Source organism: Trachypithecus francoisi, unplaced genomic scaffold (assembly GCF_009764315.1).
Source record: "Trachypithecus francoisi isolate TF-2019V2 unplaced genomic scaffold, Tfra_2.0 Lachesis_group3, whole genome shotgun sequence".
Classification (NCBI taxonomy): Eukaryota; Metazoa; Chordata; class Mammalia; order Primates; family Cercopithecidae; genus Trachypithecus; species Trachypithecus francoisi.
Genome location: NW_022681468.1, coordinates 39,524,332 through 39,544,258, shown reverse-complemented (window position 1 = coordinate 39,544,258; position 19,927 = coordinate 39,524,332). Strand labels below are relative to the sequence as shown.

Below are 19,927 nucleotides of genomic sequence, written 5' to 3'. Positions count from 1 at the left end.
AACTATGATTTAAACTAGTGTATATTAAAAATTTTATATGAAGTGTAACAAAGATATTCTAATAACTGGGAGGCTGAGTTAGTCTAACTATAACTTATTAAAATGTAGAAGTGAAAGTTTGTCATTAAACAACTGGATCTGGAATCCAGAAAATGATTATCATTGTTATTTCTAGTCTGTAAAAAATGTGACATATATCTATTAGAAGACATCAACTGTTTGGAAAACCACAGTCTCCTATATATTTTCAGGGAGCAAGTAAACATAATATTACATAGGCGATCTCTGAATTTTTTTCCAAAGTTATTGAGGTAAAACATTACCTAGTATCTTATATGCAAAGATGATCGTGTAGTACTTGCTCTCTCAAACTAGAGAAGCCAGAAATGAAGATTTGAGAGTCATTACTTCAGAGGTGGTAATTAACCCTAAGGGAAGTGGTATAGAGAAAAAGAGCTGAAAGTTCATTTCTCTTTGAGAAACACATAAATTAAGGAGTAGAAAGTGGAAACATCCAGTTGTGCAGAAAGCTTTTAGAATAGTTGGGGAAGAATAGAGGGGGAGAGCTGTTACGGAAACTGAGGAACATTCTGTGAGGGAAGAATGTAGTTGACAGTGTTAAATTACCCTTGATGCTATAGAGAGGATGCCCATGGTCCTCTCATTTTCTATTCTCACTGCCCTTCACTCTTTGTTTAGAACTTGGATTTTTCCCTTTGTCTACAGTCATAACTTTTTCTTCACCATAATGTTATTTGAGTCCTTTTATGTCCTTTGAAAGGCAATGCTAGGTGTTAAGACAAAAATGAATGAAACATTATTATTGTCATTTGTTGTAGTACCATTCAAGAAGATAGCAAGTGGTCAGGGATTAGAAAGTGGATAGAACTTCTTGAATTTGTCTATTATTTTCTTTCCTACTTGGGGTACTCAGGGAACATCATATAGAAAGGTGATCTTTCAGTAGAGTCTTATTCATTCTAAAGATTGATAATGTAGGGGTTAGTAATAATAGCTGTCATTTATTACATGCCAGGTACTGTGCCAAGGACTTTGCATGGATCATCTCATTGAATTTCACACTATCTTTCTGAGATGTTAGTACCATTTTTGTAACCGTTTTACAGATTAAGAATTATAGAGATGTTAAGTAATTTAATTTGCTGAAGGTCACACTTTTCACAAGTGGTAGAGCCTACTTTGAATCTCAGTAGTATGACTCCAAAACCTAAACTCTGAATGACTGTATTGCCTTCCTGAGCAGAAAACAGAGAAATCAGTGACCTAAACGTCTTAGTATGAGACGTATGAGATCACCAAGAATAGCTACTATTCTAGTTGATTTTGGAGTTTGCTTTGATTATAGTAAAATCTCCTTCTATATCATGGGAATTTTGCTCCTAAAAATATTTTTCCCCTTAACAATTTAGGCTAATAAATAATTGCTCACTTCTCTTGTGGTTCCATCTTCAATACTGATATTTCAGTTTGTTTATTTCTGACTGCCAAATGTCTTGTTTTTGTTGTTTGAAGGGAAAGCTTGCCTTTAGTATGGATTTTTCTTTCTGCAAAATAATCTTTAGGTCTATTAAGTCACTTTCTTTATATTTTTATATGTTGAAATTAATTTCTTAACTACTACATTTAAATGTAGAGACTAATTCTAAGAGCTGAATCACCTAAGTCATATGGTATTACCATGTAATTACAGTCTGAAAACAGACTAAGCCAATGAGCCCGTGTTTATATAAGGGAATATAAATTCAGGAAAATAGTTTATAGTTATTGTCCCTCATTAGGGAAGAAAGCCTCCTTGGGCCCTTTCATTGACTTTACTGCTGGGGCCGTTTGTGTTTCTTCCAAAGGGATGTCGTTTTAGAGCCCTCTGGCATGAAAGGAAGAGAAATGGAGGTGCTACTAGCATTGGAATTTTTTTTCCCCTTATAGTAATTAAGTTAATATTTTGTACTTAATTTGTTGTGTCTTTTTCTTATAAGAAAATGTTCACAAGTCAGACTACAAAGGATTAGTTCAGATGTTTATAACTAGGTCATTTCTTTGCGATAAGGCATATGGATTGGAGTTGGAAAGCAACACAGAAGCTTGGAACTACAATTTTTTAGATTTTGTAGATTCAAGACAATAATTTGAAAAGCAATTAAATCTTTCAGTAGAATTTTCTGGATTTTGTTGATAGTGTTAGAAGTTTAGGAAAATAATTTAAATATATCTCAGAGGGATGCAAATGTACAAGCATGATATATAGGAGGTTGCAGTGTATTTGTGTAAATCTGGTCTATTGATGAGTAATGTCCATGCATAAAATTCACTCACTTTATCATAGATTTCTGTGAGTTTTGGCAAATACTTAGTCTTGTAACCATCACAAAAATTATAGATGAATTCTACCTCTCTCTAGAATTCTGTTGTTCCCTCTTATGGTCAAATTCTGTCCCCACCTCCTGTCGCTGGCACTTACTGATCTGCTTTCTGTCACACTTTTTTACTGTTTCAGAATGTCATATAAATTGAATTACGTAGTATGTAGCCTTTTGAGTCTTTTTTCATTTACCATAATGTTTTTGAGATTTATCAATATTATTGTCTGTATTAGTAGTTCATTCTTTTTTATTGCTGAGTAGTATTTTTATTCTTTTTAAATGTTGAGTAGTATTCCATTATATTGATGTGCCTTAGCCCATTTAGCGTTGCTATCACAGAATACCTGACACTGGATAGTTCATAGAGAAAAAAGTTATTTGGCTTATGATTCTGGTGGCTGAAAAGTCCAAGATTGAACAGTTGCATCTGATGAGGTCCTCAAGCTGCTTCAATTCATGGTAGGAAGTGGAAGGAGAGTAAGCATGTATAAAGAGATCACATGATAAGAGAGGAAGCAAGACAGAAACCTAGGAAGCCAGACTTTTTTAAACAACCTGCTCTTTTGGTAACTATTCCATTCCCATGAGAAGGAGAACTCAGTCATCTCTGAAGGAGGAGCATTAATTTATTCATGAGGGATCTAGCTCCATAACCCAGATACCTCCCACTAGGTCCCACCTCCCAACACTGCCATGTTGGGGATCAAATTTCAACATGAGTTTTGTTGAGGACAAACCACATCCAAATCATAGCAAGATCTATCACTTTTTTTTTTTTTTTTTTTGATCCATTCACCAATTCAAGAATGTGAGGTTATTTCCATTTTGGGGCAGTTGTGAACAAAGTCACTATTAACCTTTGTTTCATAAACTTTTGTATGACCATAGTTTTATTTCTCTTGGGCACTCCCACTAGGAGTGGTACTGCTGGTCATATGTTAACTGCATATTTAACTTTATAAGAAGTGACTCAGTTGTTTTTCAAGAGAGTACCTGTACCATTTTGAAATTCTTACCAGAAATTCCTGAGAGTTCTACTTGCTCTCCTCCTACCCAGCATTTGCAATTGTCAGTTATTTTTATTTTAGCCATTGTAATAGATATGTAATACTATCTCATTGAGGTTTCAATTTGTATTTCTGTAATGAATGATACTGGCCATTTTTTAATGTGTTTATTTGCCATTCATATGTCAACTTTGGTGAAGTTTTTATTCACTTCACCAAAGAATCTGTTGCCTATTTTAAATAATTGAACTGTTTTCTTTTAATAAGTTCTTTGAAAAAATCGTTTTTTAAAAATATATAAACACAAAATTATATTTATTAGTAATATAAAATATGGTATAATATAATGAAAAACAAAAACATAGTGACATAAAACAGTCATTTATTTGCCCTTGATTTTTCCAATTTGGGTTAATTCCAGCTAGGCTTTTTTTCTAATTATAAACAGAGTCACTCGTTTGGCTGCAGTCATCTGGTGGCTTGGTTGTGATTGGGCAGTCCAAAATGACCTCACTTACATATTTAGCAATTAGGTTGACCATTAACTGGCTCGCTTCCATATTTCTTTTCTGGAAGGATAGCCCAGATTTCTTACATGGTAGTGTTCCAAGAGGAAGACAGCAGGAATTGCATGGCCTCATGAGACTGAGCATCAGAAGTAACACAGTGTCAAATCTGCCACATTCTGTTCATTGCAGGTCAAGAGGCCTACCCATATTCAAAAATAGAAGAAATAGATACCGCATCTTGGTTGATGAAACTACAAAGAATGCATAATTGGATTAGGTCAAATCATGGTGGGCTTATATAGCAAGAGTTGTGTATAGACCCGATTGATAGATAATAGAGAACCATAGTTGTTTTTCATCAGAGGAATGACACAGTAAAAATGGTTGAGGAAGATTTAGATTTTCAGGTGGATCTGGTGCATGTGCCAGACTGGAGTTAAGATATTTCTTGGAAAACTCTTGAAGTATTAATCTAGATAAGAGGTAATGTAAACTTATACTGAAATTAATGATTGAATCTGTTGACTTTGATGCTTAGGTTTTCAACATGCTTGTATTTAGATTTTCCCAGACATCTCTTTCTTTCTTGTTCATTGGTATCATATTAGGACACATGTAGTGGGCCTTTAAAAAATTTAGAAACTATCACTTTCTCAGTCCTTTTATGCTTCCTGTTTGTTTTGTTTCAACATTTAGTAATGTGAAATAGCTATTTGCTCACAGAATTTTTTGCTCCTTGGGATTTGAACCGGCCACATTGCTTCCCAGAGTTGAAATTTACCTGAAAACACCCAGAAAATTGTTGGTTTCTGCAGAAACCCCCTTGAGCAGTGAACCTCAACCTGGTTGGGTGTCAGTCTCATGGAGTTGTAAAATCTAAAATGTGATTAATTGACAACTTTCCTTTTAACCTAATCCTTGTTATTCTAGGGACATTTATTTTTGAGAACAGAACTTAAAAAAATTCAAATGTGGCTTTTGGCCTTTTGACCGATTAATAAAGTTTTTTTTGTTTGTTTGGTCTAGGAAAGGAGAAGAGATTTCTTCTGGAATTTAGATGCTAGCTGTAAAACTGTAAATTTAAAAACCACAAAGAATGTATGATTAATTTCTGATTACCTGTTTTCTGAGCTGTGTATCATCTGCCAATATGGATTGCAGACAAAGCATAAATCTTCTGGTGGAAAAATTTGTCCCAGGCAACAGAAGTATACTGAGTTGGGCAGAAAGGAAACTGAAGTGGTTCTTCACAGGTCATGTTTTACTGTTGTTTGAGAAGATTGTATTAAAAAGTGGGCTGCCTTCGTTCTAGCTGGTTGGTTGGTGGGAAGATTTTGCTCTAGACCTTCTTCTCTATAACTGCTAGTCTCTCATATAAGAAGTATACATATATTCTTAAAGCAAGTGAGATGGATTGGAATGTGTACAGCACCTGCTATCTAATTATAACCTTTCATTATATCTGCCTTTTGCTTTTTCAATCTTGTATCCATTATTCCTCATGTTATCAAGAATATCTTATTTTTAAGATATAATGAAAGATACTCCTTCCTGAGAACATTTCAGTGGGAACAACATTCCTATCCTGATCGGGCTGATAAAGCAGATATTCTCTCCTTGGAATTTCTTGTAACTTTTTAATATTTACTGGATTAAATTTACTAACATTTTGTTTTGGATTTTTTCTATATTAATGAGCTATTTATTTATAATTTTTCCTTCTTGTGATGTCTTTCAGGTTATCAATATTATGCAGGCCAATTCTGTTCTCTGGAAAAGTTTATGTAAAATTGATATTCATTCTCTTTTAAATATTATAATTCTACCAGTGAAGTTATCTGGGCTTGGAGTCTTTTTGTGGGGAAGGGTGGTAGCAAAGAAGGAGAGCATATGGGAAGATTTTAGGTTCTGGATTTCATGTCTTTCATAGAAATTGGACTGTTCAGCTTTTCTATTTTTTTTTTCTTAGGTCAGTTTTGGTGAGATGTGTTTTTCAAAGCATGTGTTCATTTTATCAACATGTTCAAATGTTCTAGCATAAAATTGTTCTTAGCGCCATTTTATTTTCTTCTCCATACTCGTATATCTATAGTAATGTCTCCTTTTTCATTCTTAATATTGGTTGTGTTTTCTCCTTTTATCTTGCTAACAGTTTATCAATTTAATTTTTTTTCAAAGAACCAACCTTTGTGCTTTTTTATTCTTTAATGTATATCTGTTTTCTATTTTATTTTCTTTTATGTCCTGGAAAGCTTTAAGTTTCTCTAAGCACAGCTTTGAGTTGTATTCCATAAGTTTTGATGATGTTCTATTTTTGTCATTAATTTAAAATATTTTAAAATTTGTATCGTGATTTTTTTTCTATGACCCATAGGTTATTTAGTAGTTGTTACTTAATTTCCAAATTGGGCTATTCTGTTTATCTTTCAGATATTGATTTCTAGTTTGTTCTTCAGCCAGATAGAATTATATTCTGTATTTCAGTTCTTTGAAATTTATTTAATGGCTCAGCAAATGACTGATGTTGTTGAATGCTTAAGAAACGTGTATTCTCTTGTTGCTGAGTCTGATCTAGTATATATGTCATTTAAGTTAGGTTGGTTAATTAAGTTATTCAGATTTATTAATTTTTATAAATATTCATATTCTTTTGTAATTGGTCACATATTTATCCTTTCTAGTGTTCTTTATTCCTTCCTGTTATTCAGTTCTTTAATGTTGAATCATTTTCTTCAGCCTTAATATCCTATAGTATTTATAGTGCAGGTTTGATAGCAATAAATTCAGATTCTCTTCTTTATAAAACTTTAACTTTCATTTTGTTAGATACTTCTATTGAGTGTAGAATTTAGTTTAGCAATTATTTTTAAAAGCGTTTTAAGTATGTCATTTCATTGATTTCTGCCTTTCACATCTCTGAGAAGTCTGCAATTTTAAGAAGTGTATCTTTCTCTTTGACTGTGTTTACTGTTTTTTTTCTTTTTTGCCTGTGGTGTTAAGCAGTTGACTATGAGTGCCTAGATATGGCTTTATTTATTTTTATTCAGCTTGAAGTTCACTGAGCTGCTTAAATCTGGGAGTTGATGTATTTTATCAGTTTTGGAAAACCCTCAGCTATTAGTTCTTCAAATACTGCTTCTGAAGCCATTGTTTTCTATTTTTTCCTTATGGAATTCCAACTATATGTATTATTAAATTTATTTTTATGGTATCTCACATGCCTTTATGCGTCTTTCATAATCTAATTTCTCTTTGCACTTTATTTTGTATTATTTTCTATTGAACTGGCTTCCAACTTATATCGCCTATCTTCTGTTTTGTTTATTGTGCCGTTAAACACACACAGTTAGCAATTTTTTATATATTTTGATTCTAGAATATTCACTTGATTCATTTTGATAATTTCACATTTCTTTGGAATTCTCCATTTTTCATCTGTCTTGTCCATATTTCTTTTAATTTCTTAAATAGGTATTCTAATATAATTATTATATTTTCTGCTAATTTCAATTTCATGGATCACCATTTGGTTGATTTCTTTTGATACTTATTTTGATTATTAGTCAAATTTTCTGCCTCTTTGCATGTCTTGTAATTTTAAATTTTATATGTTGTGTATAATGTCACTGTTGAGGCTACAGAGGCTTTTCTCTCTGTTGGAGAGTGGGCTTAATATTTCAATCCAGTACAGTCAGTGACTGAACATGGCTATGTTGTAGTTTTAGTAAAACCTTGCCCACTTTGTTTCTTCCTTGTTCCTCAGGTATAATTCTTCTAGACTTTTTATTGACAATTTGGTAGATTTCAGATTTGAAGTATAGGACATTTCTTCTGCCCTTCAGAGGTTTTGAGCTTTGCTCTTTGGTCTCTTGCTCCGTGCAGCATCTAAATTTGAAATACATTGAAGAGAAAACTAGCTGTGAGTTTAAGGTAGGCCTCAAGCAGGACTTTGTCTTGTAAATATCATAAGACTATGAGAAATTTCATTCTGTGTTAAAATTACTGTCTAGCCTTGGAGCTATAGAATCCAGCAGATCAATCATGGAGAAAACTGGCTATGTGTTTACTGCTCTTGCAGTTTCCAAATTTTCACACCACTCTTCTGTGTGATCCCTACCCAGAATCAGCAAATGCTTCCCAAGTAAGAACATAGCTAGCTAGTTCAGCCTGCTCTGGAATTTTAGTTAATTTAATCCCTCACTTCCATAGCTCTCTAATGCTTTAAAAGGATTATATTTGCAAGTTTTTTTTTTTTTTTTTTCTGGGGATGGGGGGGAGTGCTTATTGTCATTATTACAATGAGTATGAGAATAGGGTTTGCCATGTTATACTGTATTCTACTTATAACTACATATACTCTACCTGTATTAAAAGTGGAGTTCGTTTATCCCAGTGTTGCTGACATACAAGATTTCCATTCGTTCCTGTGCCCAGATCTCTAGAGCCTTCTGGTTCTTGCCCTTTTAATAACCTGGTTCTTCAGGCTTTCCTTTGATTCCCTTTTAACCTTCTATTGTATATCTTAATTGTGTGGTAAAGGAAAGGAAGAGTTTAAGTGGATTCGAAGTTTGTCATGTTAAAGCGAATTAAATACGGTCGGAGAAGGACTTCGTACTTCTATATTTGAGTTCTAGTGGATAAACTGTAACCTAACTTAATAGGTAGATAAGATTGAAAACCTGACTTAGGAATATGCTCCTGTAACAATAGCTGAATCTTTCCCAATCCCAGCAGCCATATTTCAATGATTCACACACTGCTGAGCGTTCAAACTGTGTTCAAGTAAGGCAAATGCTGATCTGTAACCAATCCAGTTGTTTCTCTACCTCACTTCTGATTTCTGTATATCATTCCCCTTTTTTTGTCTATAAATCTTCTACTATGTGGCTGCACTGGAGTCTCTCTGAATCTGCTGTGATTCTGGGTGCTGCCAGATTTGTGAATCGTACATTGCTCAATTAAACTCCTTTAAATTTAATTTGGCTGAAATTTTTCTTTTTAACCAGCAACTGTCAGTAATCTTTTTCAATGACTGATATAATGAACCTGTTAGGAGAAAGACCAGGATGAGATTTAGATAGGTTGAACTTGATGTGCTTGCTGAACCTATCCAAAAGAAAATTGAAAAGTGAGTCTAGGCGGGGCGTGGTGGCTCAAGCCTGTAATCCCAGCACTTTGGGAGGCCGAGACGGGCGGATCACGAGGTCAGGAGATCGAGACCATCCTAGCTAACATGGTGAAACCCCATCTCTACTAAAAAATACAAAAAACTAGCCGGGTGAGGTGGTGGGCGCCTGTAGTCCCAGCTACTTGGGAGGCTGAGGCAGGAGAATGGTGTAAACCCGGGAGGCGGAGCTTGCAGTGAGCCGAGATTGCGCCACTGCACTCCAGTCTGGGCGACAGAGCCAGACTGTCTCAAAAAAAAAAAAAAAAGAAAAAAAATCCAACGGGTGCTGCTTCTTTGTTTTTACGTATAATCTAGGTAGATTTATTTATGATGAAATATTTAGAAAAGGAATCCTGATTTCAGTTGAAACTTCTCTTTTAAATATCAAAATCTACAATAGCATTATTTAATGAAATTCATATAGAAGAAATAAAGGATCATGGGCCTATGTAAACTTGAAAATAAGAAATTGGCATAGAGACTTAGAATTCTACAGAGAACACCATGGCACTTCCCAGACCTTTGCTTTGATATTCACCCTTTGCTTGTTAAGGACCTTGCCTTAAATGTTTTGATTCAAAGTGGTTCAACTTCACTCCCTCAGTTTAAAGACCTCTTTTCTCATTTCTTTCTCTTCACAGTAATAAATGTACTTTAATTAAATTTTTGACACAAGAAGAGATTTTCATTTTTTAAATGATACATAGACATGGTAAAGCATCCAAAGAGTACAAAAGGAGTATACATTGGCATGATACTTCTGCCACAAACCCAGCCCCTCAGTTCTTCTTTCTAGAGGCAACATCTTCTATTACTTTCTTATGCTTCCTTTCAAAGATATCCTCCCTATCTTGGGGGAAAGAAACAGAAAGATATGACATACCAATGGGTAACTCCATCTGTTACCCATAGGAAATTACCAATGCTAATTTCCTAGCATTTTTTTTTTTATTGTTGAGAGCTCTGATTACTTGATTTTGTCCTTATAGGTTAACATTTTTTTTCTTCATAACCTTGTACAAAATAAGAATCATTTGATGACCATGAGTTCATGGTAGAAAATTGAGTATTTTAATAACTGTTTAAAACAGGAAAAACATTCATTCTCAGTCTTTGAAATTAGAAACTTTGCAATGAGTATGTTTTCACCCAGCATATCCAGTTCATTTGTCACATTGTATAAAAAGAAACTCACATGGAAGGGGATGAGTTTATGCTGAAATCCAAACATCTTGACGTAACCTGCAGAATTGTTTTTATGCCTTTGCATCATGGAGCTAAACAGTAGGTACCATTGGGAAAATCCCTTATGATATCTCACTGTTTCTCCTCTTGATCAAACTATGGGGAATACTAATAATGAAAAAGGTTTAATTACCTAGATGGGAGCGTGATAGAACCCAATGTGTCATTCATTCATTACCTAAATGTGGATTAGTATCTGGAATACATTAGATAAGAATCACAATACAGGGTAATTCTTACCTCCATAAAAAATAAAGGGTTCTAAGACACTACCATGTAACTTAAGGATTCAGTAACTCAGAGAAATCCTGCATAAACAATTGTTTTTCTAGTCTCCTGGTATTTGTTGGAAATGGGCTTCATACTTCAAGGTGATACATGTCTAAGGGTAAAGGATAGTAGTGTTCTTTCACCTTCTGGCACTCCATCTCCCTGGATAAAATTCTCCATGGGGAAAGTAGGTGGTGGTATTTCTGTATTTTGGGAATTTTAGACATTTGTTATTTCATTGTTGGGGAAAAACAAGATTTCTGGTTTTGACTTGGCAAAATGTTATGGCCTTTAGTTTGTGTTCTTTTACGTATACTTTATTTGAAAAGTACACATACACACACATAAAACATATGTTTTTCTACAGTAATGGAAGAAAACAGAAACTACTTTGTCAACACTTTGGAAACAAAACCTAGAAGTATTTGTGCAAAAAGTTAATTCTTCCCTCACACAAAAAATAGTGTGAATACATTTAAGTTACTTAAATGAATGTGAAGTTAGTTTAAAATTTTTCCGTTTTAATATGGAGAAGCTCGGATTTACTATTGGAGTTGGTATTAATGGTCTGTATGGGTTTCTCTTGGCCTATCACTTGTCAATGTTTTCAATAAAAGGCAAAAGCAGTAGTTCAGGTTTAGATTGAAGTATTTAAGAACATGAAAGGGGCATGAGATTCTACTTCTGAAAGCTTATAATACATTGTATCTTTGAAATTCAACTCCCTTGTTCTGACAAGTATGTTACACATCAGCCAGGCAGCAAGATAACGTACAAGAAAAATCCAAGTCTTTCTTTGAAAGGATTAACCTTCAGTTGGTAACTTACCTCCCTGGGGTTTTGTGTAGCTTAATTAGCATTGGCAAAGCAGCTTGATACTGTTGGATGAAAGGCAGTTAAGTTATTAGAGGTAAGATAGAGTTATGATTGTGCTTTTGCAAACAGATAATCTTTTTTTTCATTGGTGACATGAGGGGAAGCTGAAGACAATCTTTATCTTGGGTCTTAATCTCAGGTAGTATAGTTTGAAGCTAGAATGCTTTATGAAGGAGCTCCATGTTTAATATCTCAGCTGAAAATTAGTTGTTACCTTTCTCTTAAAAGTATTGTGGCATATAAACCAAGAGAAATGTGCACTATTGAAGCATTTAAGCAGACATTTTTTTTTTTTTTGGGTGTATGTCATATATAATCTAGTAACAGCATACTTTACTGATATGATTAACACCACAGGCAAGTCACATATTGTAACAGTTCTTTACATGAGTTGGTTGTAACTAAAAAAATGTAAACTCTATTGCAAGTATTTTTTTTAAAAACTAAGAATAAACAAAAAGACATTGCTTCTAGATCTCACCTCCTAGTTCTTCAGGAAGTTTCTTATTAACTGAGGGATTATGAAGATTTTTCTGCAACTTTGCATTTGCAGCTGTATATACAATTAGTTTTTTGTCAGTTTCATTTTTCAAACAGGCACTGAATCCCTTTGGATATATATGAGAGCTTTCACTTTGGTTTTGTGTTATAATTGTTCCTCTGGTGTAAAGTAGTTCATGAAAAAAATGTTGTTTGAGTGTTACTTGAAGTAAAGTATATATTTGTAAATTCTGTACAAAAGAATGACTATATTTAGGTGGTGGGGGAGAACTGACCTATCATCTATTTTTTTTTTCTTCATTCAAAAAGTGGCTTCTTATAGAGGAATTAATTGTGTTCTCTCAGAGAATACGTAAGTGGTGAGGTCTGCTTGCTACCTACCTACCTACCTTCCTATCTACCTACCTTCATATCTATTTATCTGTATTAGATAGATATATTAAAGGAGCTGTTCAAACTTCAGCCGTTGGTGGAAGGCCAAAGAGGACTCTACCAGAGGATCTGATACTAAGCTTACATTTAAGGTATTTTATTCTTTTAAGTAAATAGCCTAGTTCTGTCTAATGATACTAAAGGACATTTCATTCTGAGTAGGACAGTTTATCTTCTAGAATATCCTTAGAAGTTTTCATGCATATTCAATCTCCTTCTCCCCTTAAAATAATCCCTGTTGATCTGCAGTCTGTTGAGTTATTGAAACTTTATTTGAACCTGCATGTGCCACTGTCAGCATTGGGAACAGTGCATCTCATGTATTTCTGTCTTTTGTGGAAGATATTCCTCTCTTCTACTTGTTGGGAAACTACTATCTCGAGTCATTCTTTAATGCATCATTCAATCAATAGACATTTCTTGGATACTCACTATATGTCAGCATCTGGGCTGGACCAAGGCGTGTTCTATACATGGTATTGGTGTGGTTTTGGTAATTTGGTAATTTCTTTTACATTTTCTTCACATTCTCTGAGATCATGTAATGTATCCAGTTTAGTTTCTTTCTATAATATTAGTCTTTAGGCAATTGGTCAGTCCTTCTAGGCTCCAGTAATGTTTATAATCCCCAACATAATTCTATAGAATTTCCAGTATAATCCTAGATTGTTGATTTTACCTTATTTTCTGAATTATTTCCTTGAATCACTGTAAAACATAATCACTTGCACCTCACTCCTTTTGTGAGTCTTTGTGTCAATACTTTTATGCTTTTTACTTACTTTAAGTGATAAAGAGTAGTTTATAGTTGTAATAAAGAATAATATAACTGAAATGAATATTAAGTTAAGAGAGGAATCTACTGCATTCATTTTGAAATAGGAAAAATTTCAATAGCAATCAAACCAGATTTTCTTTTGTTCTTGATATGTTCAAAATTTATCATGAACATTACAGATTCTGTGTTTCCTAGTGTATAGATACAGATTAATATTGTCTGTAGAATACCCATGTAAGGTAATGTGATATTAATACAGAAATTAAAATAGCTGTGAAATGATGAGCATCTCTAAGATGTGCTTTCCTTCCTTCCTTCCTTCCTTCCTTCCTTCCTTCTTCCTTCCTTCCTTCCTTCCTTCCTTCCTTCCTTCTCTTTCCTTTCCTTTCCTTTCCTTCCTTTCCTTTCCTTTCCTTTCCTTTCTTTTCTTTTCTTTTCTTTTCTTTTCTTTTCTTTTCTTTTCTCTTTCCTCTCCTCTCCTCCTCTCCTCTCCTCTCCCTCTCCTCTCCTCTCCCTCTCCTCTCCCTCTCCTCTCCCTCTCCTCTCCCTCTCCTCTCCCTCTCCTCTCCTCTCCTCTCCCTCTCCTCTCCTCTCTTCCTCTTTTCGCCCAGGCTGGAGTGCAGTGGTGCTATCTCGGCTCACCGCAACCTCCACCTCCTGGGTTCAAGCGATTCTCCTGCCTTAGACTTCCCTAGTAGCTGGGATTACAGGCATGCGCCACCACATCCAGCTAATTTTGTAGTTTTAGTAGAGATGGGGTTTTGCCATGTTGGTCAGGCTGGTCTCGAACTCCCAACCTCAGGTGATCCACCGCCTTGGCCTCCCAAAGTGCTGGGATTACAGGCGTGTGCCACCGCTCCTGGCCTAAGATGTGCTTTTCTAACAAATTTCGCAGTGCCAAATTGGACTTTTAGTAAATTTCCATTAAAACTAGTCAGCAAATAGTGAAAAACTGATGCAGAATATTTTCTTGACGCCTTTGTGGGGTGTATGACAGGGGTACCTCGTTTACTCAGCGTGCCCCCCTTAAGGGGAGGGAGTGTGCGAACAAGTGCGGGAACCGGAGTGAGTACCAGCAGGAACTGGCCTGCCGCCGGGCAGTTTACTTGGGGTACTGTTTACTTGGGTCTGCCAGGCTCCACCCCTCGCAGGAAGGAGCATGCGAGTGAGTGAGTTCGGGGACTGCCAGCTGCTTCAGCAATGGCAGGAGCTAACTCCCTGCAGGCCCTGCGGCAGCATCCAGGTAGGGGTGTCTGCGACCCCAAGGCCCCAGGGGGCATGTTGCAATGCTGTCTTAGCTCCATTGTCTGCAGGCATCCAGTGTGTTATCAACTCAGTGTGTCCTTTGCCTCATCGTGTTGGGTGGCTGCCCTCTGCCAGCGAGGGCAGAGGGCCAGTATGATAGACTTTTTGGGTACCCGCATATGGTACATCCCAAATTCTTGTCTGGTACCCAAGAGGAATGAGATCATGCAGATGGACTGAAGGATGATGAATGTAGAGAATTTTATTGAGTCATGAAAGCAGTTCTCAGTGGAAAGGGGAGCAAGAAAGGGGATGGGAAGGGCAGGTTGCTCTCCCCTGAAGTCAAGCCACCTCTCTGCTTCTCTCTTCTGAAGTCAAGTTGCCTCATCCAGCTGCTGTCTCTGAAGTTAAGTCCCCTCTCTTCGATATCCAGCCATTTCTCCCCTCTGCTGGCTGAGTCTGGGGTCTTTATAGGCACAGGATGGGGGTTGGGAGGGGCTGTAGGTAGTTTTGGAAAAGGCAGCATTTGATTGGTAAAAAGATATTATTGAGAAACAACCAACTGGGAGAGAGCGAGCACACAGGGATAGAAGTTTTCACTTTGGTCCTCGGTTTCAGACTTTTCTACTTGAAGGTAGGATTTTGCCAGGGACTTGCCCCTGTCTGCCTAGCATTTCTCTGCCTCCTCTGCCTCCTGTTGCTATCAAAACCACTTTCAAATGTGTATTCTTAAAGTTTCATCTTATGCATTAGAATATTTAATCTTTGTTAATGGCATTTATCTGGCACCTTATATTTACTGTATTTATTATTTAACGATTCCTAAGTCTCCTGAAAGTGTCTGGGTATGGTTAATATGAGAGGATGTAATAATCAGAATGCCATTAACTAGCATAATTTCAAAAATATTTACTTGAACCCTGTTGTGTCTATTTGACTATTTTAATATGAGCTAAAATATTAGCATTTCTTGTTTGAGGTGAAATAATAAAGCAAATTTGTTTCCAGGGTTCACTTCATCTTCCTTAAAAGTAAAGTATTTTGTTTCCTCACTCTCATGGTATTATACCTCAGTCTGGATTAGAACTAAAACCACTTACTTGATTTTGAGAAGAAAGTTCACTTTGAATTAAGTAGAATTGACATACATTTTTTATCAAATAACTTGACGATTTATCTTCCACACCATTCTCTTATATTATTTCTAGCCTAAAACATTCTGCTGTGGCTGACAAACAGTTACTATGACTGCCTTTGTTTCTGAAAGTATCAGCATAAATAGTATCACCTGGGCTAGGAAATATAAATTTATTTAGTAACAGTAGAAATGAAGTTTGTAAAATGAGCTGACAAACTGGTAATCTGGATGAAACCTTTGTCAGTAGAATTGAAGATTAATTATTGTCCTCTTCAGGCTCTGGGTTTTTTTTTTAACCCTTTTGGAATGATTATTTTAACTGGGTTAGAGAAAGTACACACGGAGATGAACACATGCACATACATATGCAAAGTGGAAAGTTGTAATTTTGATGTGTTTTGATTTTAAATATAGATTTGCTATAATAAAAACTACAACTTTTTACTTGGATGTGAGTGTGCATAGTTTGAAGATTAAACATACTTATTAATCATTGCTTTGACAGTAGCAATATTCACCTAGAACTCTTGATATTATCATATAATTTTTACAGTATTCTTTCCAAAATTGTTAATTCATTTATAGCAGTTATCCAAACTATTGTTCTGTAGGAGGAATGTCTTCCTTTCTTACATGATCAGCTATTTTAATGTTACTGAAGTTTTTAAGAGCCATTTTTCTTTCATTCTTCAGGTTTTTGAAGGAGACGATGGTATGGATTTGCAGAAAAGTTAGGGGAGTTATTTATTTTTTAGATAATTTTCAACTCATACCTTTAGGGTAGCATAATAAGAAACCAAATATACACATATCCAACCTCAAGAATATCAACTACAGAATTCTTTGATGATATAACAGATTTAAAAAAAAAACAAAAAACGAAATCATAGTTTAAAATGCATGGTTGTTTTCTCTCATAGGACTTGCTGTATTCTAGTCTATTGAGTTTTCCAAGCCTGGTCTATTTAAACACTTACTGTGATAGGTAGAATTTTCTTAAATTTTCTCGAGACTGTAGACATCCTAGTTAGCTCAGCAGCATGATTCATAAGACTAAGCTGTCATCATATTCCTTATAATCCTTTTAAAATTTGAGGGCTATACCATGAAATTGTTTACCAGTAATCTGTGCTGTTCCACAATAGAACATTGTTTATTCCATTCCATTATTTATTATTGTGTTAAATAATGTTGACAGGTAACATTTATTGAGCCCCTACTATTTCGGAACATTTAGTCCTCAAAATAAGTCTTTGTAGTACTATTGTTATTTTCATAGTACAAATAAGGAAACAGAGCTTAGATAGGTTAAATAATTTGCCCAGAGTCACACAGCTAAGAAATGGTAAGACTCTTACTAAAATCTGTCTTCCTGTAAAAAAACTATAGTTTAAATTTCTATACTGTTTTTCTAGATAATGCACCTAACCAGCAGTTTAAAAGGCACTGATTTGAATGATCTTCTCAGTGATGGTGGTGAATTAATCTGATTTATCCACAGAAGTATGGTATATATCACAGAATGGCTTGACTTGGAATAAAGTCCATGATAGTGTAGCAGAATTTTTTTTTTTTGGAGGCTTGGAAACTAAACATCCGTCATACAACACTGAGGACAGTAGCTCTAGTAACACTGACTAATATGGACAACTAAATCAGTTTAACATTGAGCCAGGTATTTTTGACTCATGCCATCTCACAGTGAATTTGTTGTTAATGTGTTTTAATTTAAACTGTTGGCCAGACATGGTGGCTCATGCCTGTAATCCCAGCACTTTGGGAGGCTGAGATGAGAGGATTGCTTGAGCGCAGAAGTTGGAAACCAGTCTGGGCTACGTAGTGAGATCTTGTTTCTACAAAAAGTAAAAAATACAATTAGCTGGGCATGGTGGTGTCCACATGTAGTTTCCAGCTACTCTGGAAGCTGAGGTAGGAGGATGGCTTGAGCCAAGAAGTCAAGGCTACACATTAAGCTGTATTTACAGCCTCCTGGGCAACAGAAAGAGTCCCTGTCTCAAAAATTTTATTATTCTATTATGTAATAGTGGTAGGGTTTTGCTCTATTTACTAAAAAAAAAATTTTTTTTTTTTGAGACAGAGTCTCACTCTGTCACCCAGGCTGGAGTGTAGTGGTGTGATCTTGACTCACTGCAACTTCTGCCTCCCAGGTTCAAGTAATTCTCCTGCCTCAGCTTCCCGAGTAGCTGGGACTACAGGCGCACACCACCACCCCCAGCTAAGTTTTGTATTTTTAGTAGAGACGAGGTTTTGCCATATTGGCCAGGCTGGTCTCGAACTCCTGACCTTGTGATCCAGCTGCCTCAGCCTCCCAAAGTGCTAGGATTATAGGCGTGAGCCACTGCACCTGGCCACAATTTTTTTATTCTGTTAAGTAATAGCGATGTGGTTTGACTCTACTCTGTATACATCTATTTACTAATTTAGCTTTGAGTGTTTTTTGATTTTTCTCATTTCTCCAGTTCAACTTAGTTTGTTTTAATTACTGAATTGTGGAGGAAAATAATGTATTTTCGTGGTAGTATAATTACTATTCCAAAGACTGAAATTAAGTAAAAATTTACAAATACTTTGATGGTTCTTAGAACCTTTTTTGTCTTTTTTTTTTGCCTGAGGTGGAGTCTCTGTCTGTTGCCAGGCTGGAGTGCAGTGGCACAATCTTGGCTCAGTGCAACCTCTGCCTCTGGGGTTCAAGCAATTCCCCTGCCTCACCCTCCCGAGTAGCTGGGACTACAGGCACACGCCACCACACCTGGCTAATTTTTTGTATTTTAGTGAAGACGGGGTTTCACCGTGTTGGCCAGGATGGTCTCGATCTCCTGACCTCGTGATCTGCCCACTTTGGCCTTCCAAAGTGCTAGAATAACAGGCATGTAATGCCTGAGACTTGTTTCCTGCTTTATAAATGAGAAATAAGCAAACAGCCTCAGTCATCAGCTTTAAAGTAAACAAAAAAATTATTTTCAGAATATGGTATCAGTATCAGGCATATAAATAAGGTAATTATTTTTCTGAAAAGAAAGAGGAGAAAACTGAAACTCATTGAGCATTACCATGTTTCCCCCCATCTTCCCACACTTTTAACAGTGGTTCACCTCTTCTTCATCTTTATCTTAAAGAATTTCTTAAAAATTGAAGACGTGCTTGAAAGGAGGCAAAAGTTCCTTTTTGGAAATTGATTTATTTCTTGGTTTGGTTATGAGTATTTTTAGAAATACTTTAAATTCTTACTCATGCTAGGGAATGGCTGGTACAGGATGATAAGGAAGCTGCTTGAGTTTGGACCTATGTCATATAAAGACTTTACAGCTCTGTTTCAGGAAGCCCATACTTAGAATTCCAGGATACATTCCTGGGCCAGACATCTAGAGATACTCTTTTGTATGCAAGGTTTACAAGTCTATTTTCAACATTTTGTCCTAAGTATTCTGCTTCACTTCATAAACTAGTAATTGCAGTGTTATTATCGTTTACCCTACCTTTGAATCTTATATTTAAAAGACTTGCAGTAGTGTGAATTGGCACATAACCAAGGTCTTTCCATTTCTTAATAAAGCCATTAACTGCCGTCTTTATTTGGAAAAAGAGATTTACAATAATCGTTAATTTTATTAGGTCCGCTTAATACATATGCTCTAACAAAAATTCAGTAATCTCCTGTAATCCAGTGCCATAAGATATTCTCACCAAAGATTCTTGCTCTTTTGAGTACATGAAGAAAAGTAAATATTACTGTTGAGAGAAATGTCATTGTAGTCTAGAAACTTTTTTCAGAAAACTGCTAGATTTTAATAGTAGGGTAACTTGGTAAACAGGATTAGTATTGTATAGTTTAACCAAGTGAACCTAGAATAATGTGTCTAAATTCCCCACAACAATCCATGTTTTGGACGTTTTCTTTCTTTAAAGATACTCATTTATTAATGCAAAACCTGTTTGTAAAAGGTGTGTCAGTTGAATTTTCCGTTTACTTGTATTTCAGTTTACAAATGCTCTATTTTCACTTTACTGATCTGTAGCTGGTTATGTGACAGAGCTTTGTTATTTTGTCCTGCGTTTACCACTTCATACTTCTTTTTCCTCATGGCTCTAAGTAGTCAGTGATTTGTTTGTGTTACTTCATTTATGCAAAAAATATTAATGAAGCAACTACTATGTGTCAGAGAATGTGTCATGTGCTAGGTATAGAGTAGTGCCCTCACAGATTTGAATGTAGCAGGGAAGAGTGACAAATAAGCACTTACATTAAATAAGTAGTTACAGAAGCAACTTAAATTTAAATATCAGTAGGGGATGGGTTAAGAGATTATGATGTCTCCATGGGATGAATATTCTGCAGCTGTTAAAATATATAAAACAT

At 35.5% G+C, this 19,927-nt stretch overlaps 1 protein-coding gene across 10 annotated transcripts in view; it reads left to right on the top strand.

Moving 5' to 3' along the window:
• Positions 1-19,927, top strand: part of FUT8 (fucosyltransferase 8) — a 327,631-nt gene that overhangs the window by 161,993 nt on the left and 145,711 nt on the right. The window lies entirely within an intron of this gene.